At 38.4% G+C, this 4,308-nt stretch overlaps 1 long non-coding RNA gene across 1 annotated transcript; it reads left to right on the top strand.

Moving 5' to 3' along the window:
- The first annotated feature begins 762 nt into the window (after positions 1 to 762).
- LOC139114832 (uncharacterized) lies at positions 763 to 2,302 on the top strand. The gene is made up of 3 exons (XR_011547955.1): positions 763 to 920; positions 1,743 to 1,882; positions 2,083 to 2,302. It is a non-coding gene; the product is annotated as an uncharacterized lncRNA (long non-coding RNA).
- The last annotated feature ends 2,006 nt before the right edge of the window (positions 2,303 to 4,308 follow it).

Raw genomic sequence — 4,308 nt, 5'->3', positions numbered from 1 at the left:
GCTAGCTATGAATGTACAACCTATAGGCAATGTAGTCTGGTTCCCTGACCCATTTCCCCGGTAGAGGGCGTGGGGAAATATAGGGTCAGGTACCGGGTAGCCATCTTGAACAGAATTTTGTTCAAGATGGCGGAGGTTAGTCACCTGACAGAACATGCTACAACATATATGGCTGCTACCATGAAAACGCCGGTCAAAATTCGACTGGATCAGAATTATGTTCGAACACTGGTACCCGAACCAAAAACATTGGCACACGAGACGGGAAGCATAAACTGAAAGGATTAATCCATAAGTACGGGGAAATAGAGGTGATTGAAGGCTGGCTGTGATATCGCAGCAGTACTGTGTCGTGACCCCAATGACCAGAGCACGTTCGATACATGCCACAAGTACTGCTGCGATATCACTGCTAATTGAAAGCAAACTTTGTTGGAACTGTGAACGACCATTGATTTCGAACGATAGAATGGTGTCCGAATTTCGTGAAAAATGCCAGGCATCATGTCGACGTTCGTGTGCTAAATCATAGTGGCTAAATCATGGAGGTAAAAAGTCTTTCTTTCTACCCCTCCACGGCTTTGTGGTACAAACAAGAAGTTGGTGTCAAGTGAGCCTGAAAGTGCGAAACCCAAGAAACATGAGAAAAAGTTAAAAGTGTTACTTTCATCCAATCACAGCTTGTTTTATTTTAACCCAATAGTGTCCATGTTTACATTAGCCGGTACCTGACCCTAATTTCCCCACGCCCTCTACCGGGGAAATGGGTCAGGGAACCAGACTATAGGCAATGTTCAAGACGCGTTAATTTTCATGTCACCGTCGTCACAATCAGCGTGTGGAGATCCGCACTGAACAATGGTCACCATTTATAATATACTAGTAACACCCTGAGGATCAAGGCGATCGTTTGAATTTCGGTAAGTAAATTTTCGATTATCCTTCTCTGCAACGTAACGACGAATTTTATCTGTTTTTGTTCTGTGCAATTCTCGAGTAACACTGTCCAATTGTCTGAATAACTCCCAAGGTTGAACGTTGGTTAACAGTGTATACAATTACAAAGCAGTGGCCTTCATCTGTTCATGCCGATAACATGTATTGATAGTTTCTATGTCTGAGGAATACATACTTTGAGACACTCTCTTGCTTTGGCGAGGGCACAGTCTCTAGGGGACTGTGGCCAGGGTGAAACTTTTGCTTATATGTATACAAATTTCCCTCGATGTACGATATAAAACAATGAAAAAACAATATATTTAGGAATTGTTGGGTAAGAATTAAGTTCTTAAACTCTGACCTAGTATTGTTTGTACATGTGTTTGATGTCATGAAATTTAGTATACGTCTATTTATAAGATCATGCTGGACGTCTCTGTCTTTGACACTTAAGTTTCTTTTTTTGAAGTCTTCATTGATGTATTTTGACATTTGTTCAACGTTACCTGTTAATATTTTGCTGGCATTATATTGTAAGGCGAAATCCGAATCAATGATTGATTTACGATATTTCATTCAAGTTCTACATGAAATCTTACAACACAAAACATGCATACAATATTTTCAGTCCTATCTTTCTGTAGCTGTGGGTCACTGGTAGTGTCTTCCTCCCCATCTAAAAGTAATTTAGATATAGTAGTACACTAGTTTTCATGTCACATGTAGTCAAAATCACCAAACATAATCGCTTGGACTTTTTCCTTTACATTCCTTTTTATGCCATTGCATTTTCTTATTTGTAGCTGGAAGTGATGACATGTCTTTGTGGCAACGGATGCTGAGAAAAAGCAATGCTGATGACAACTCTACATCACCAATCTCATAAACCCACATTGGTCCCAAAAGAGTAACCAAAATTGCCAAGGCCTGCAACTATATAAGTGTAAGTACCATTTGAAATATCTTAGTGACCTGGACTCCATTTCATGATATGTGCAAGACTCATTGTGAAAGGTATGTCAAGGCAGTTGCAATTACATACTGACTGGCAGATTGTTCTCTTGGCATTTTGTCTACTGTACTGTGCTAGTATATGTGATTACATTAATGTTTCTTTTCTTGTTTTTCTTTTTTTTGTTTTAGCCCTTTCTGTAGTCTACGGAAAGTAAACCAAGACACTGAACAATCAACTGGATCAAAAGTAACTTCCCAATATATGGTTGGATATGCCAACACAAGATGCCATGGACTAAGGGAGATATCCTGTGAAAGAACTGTTGATGAACTTCTGATTTCTTTTGTTTTGTGTCATTTGTTAGCATTTCCATCTGCAATAAATGTAAGGTAGGAATTCAATGAAAAACCTGGTAAGATTTTCTTTTTTTTGTGAATGTGTGTGAGTGTTTGTACCTGTGGCTACATTCTGAAAACTTACATGAGCACAAGAATGAATAGCTAGAGTGTGAGTGGTCGTGGCAAAGTGTGGGTAGGGGTATGCTACTGGGGGGGCCTACCCATGGGGTCAGCTTCAATAGCGGTATGTATACCGTAAATCCTGTTTGTGGCAAGTATACCGCAAAAAAAATTCTGCAAAGCCTAAACTTTTGTGGCAAACATACCAGGACATGCATGAGTGTCGTGGTAAGCATACCACAATATGTGCGCCGCAAAATCCATCAACATGCGAAAATCTCAAGCTATGCGTAAGTTTACCACAACTTGTTGTGGTAAACTTACCAGGCAATTATGAAGACTTTACCAGAACTGTTCGCTGCAAGGCTTTAATTTTCGTAAGGGAATGGGCAGCAAGTGAATTTTAATGTAATTTGCCTCAATTTTTTTAACCAATAATCAATGAATTGTTTTAACTTCTTTCAGCCTCATTTTTTAAACATAGGGCCAAAGTCCCTGAAGCTACTATAGACATGGATACAAATTAAGTATTTCCTGCCTGTATGAAATTATCTCACCTAGGTCATCCTAGGGACTTGTAAACCAAACATGGGGCCCGGGGGCACCGACGTCCTTTGTACCTCCTTACTGTTTATTATTTGCCATAAATGTGAAATTTGGCAAAAAGTCAAATTGTTTGGACATAAATGAAAGTTATTTGAACTGGTTGGTTACTGCTCCAGCATAAGTTCAAGTGTGGATTCTAAGTATCAACAACCCTGATATGAATGTGAATTAAGAATTAGAGATGGGACTCTGAGGATCAACAATATCTAAAACAGGAAACGGTGAACTTATAGAAGGGGAGAAAATTTAGCCAATGGCTAATCTAAACCAATTACTTAAACTGGACTGTTGGCATTGATTACACATGTATTTATTGTCCATCATATAGAAAATAAATTTGGGCCATTGACTAAAAACATTTGCTTGTTACACTCACCACACTTGTACTTAGTACTTGGAGTGTACACCTATCTACAATACAATGATAAAAAGTTTGGACTCTGTATGTCAACAGTGCATCTTTAATGTATGAGACTAAATAAGCTTACCCCTCAAGTATGTATAGGCCAAAAACAATATTTAATTTTGAATTATGTAGTGCAGGGAAGGACATACAATATGGTGAAAAGCAAATTAAATATAAAAACTGAATATACAATTATATGGAAATGTTGTTTTACAGTCATGAGTATCTGGTGTGTGCCGAGAGACAAATATTAAAATTGGACAGTTTCATCCTGACCACAGTTTGTCTGACTGGTTGTTTCCTTCTGATTTTCTGACACGGTGATAGGTACAAAATATTATGCTATTCACAATAGTTATACAACATAGCTTGCATTTTGTTCACAGTAGAACTGAGTTTTACATCCCAAGATAACTTTCTCGTAAACCGTAAATTCTGGCTTCTGGCAGCTCAAACGTCGCAATACTACACTTTTTTGATATGATATGGAGTGACTTGCACACATATGCAATATGCAGTGACTATATTCATAGTAAGAGTCTACTACCGGTACATTCAAGCATAGTGATGTTGACAACTACATGCATGCCAGTGCACGATTTCAAAGTAGCCAGGAGGAAATTCTAATGGTCTTTTAGTGGAAATATAGGTATCAAACGACAGTGAAACAAACAACATTAGTTATCGTGACCTTGCTAAAGTGCAATCTCGGATCATGTATGATCTGATGATCATGCCAAATTTATACCATGTCGGATTATGCCGTGATTCTGAAGTGCGCGTACTTCCTTAGTAAATCGGTCAACATAAGCATGCACACACTGTCTTTAGCAATCGAAGTCAACAATGATGTCAAAATCAATGCACAAATGTCGACATTACCCAAAATAAGCAACAGAAAACTAAAAGTTATCGCTGTGTCGAAAGAACAGTACATCAACATA

Source organism: Ptychodera flava, chromosome 16 (genome assembly GCF_041260155.1).
Source record: "Ptychodera flava strain L36383 chromosome 16, AS_Pfla_20210202, whole genome shotgun sequence".
NCBI classification, from domain to species: Eukaryota; Metazoa; Hemichordata; class Enteropneusta; family Ptychoderidae; genus Ptychodera; species Ptychodera flava.
This window is presented reverse-complemented; position numbering and strand designations above follow the sequence as displayed.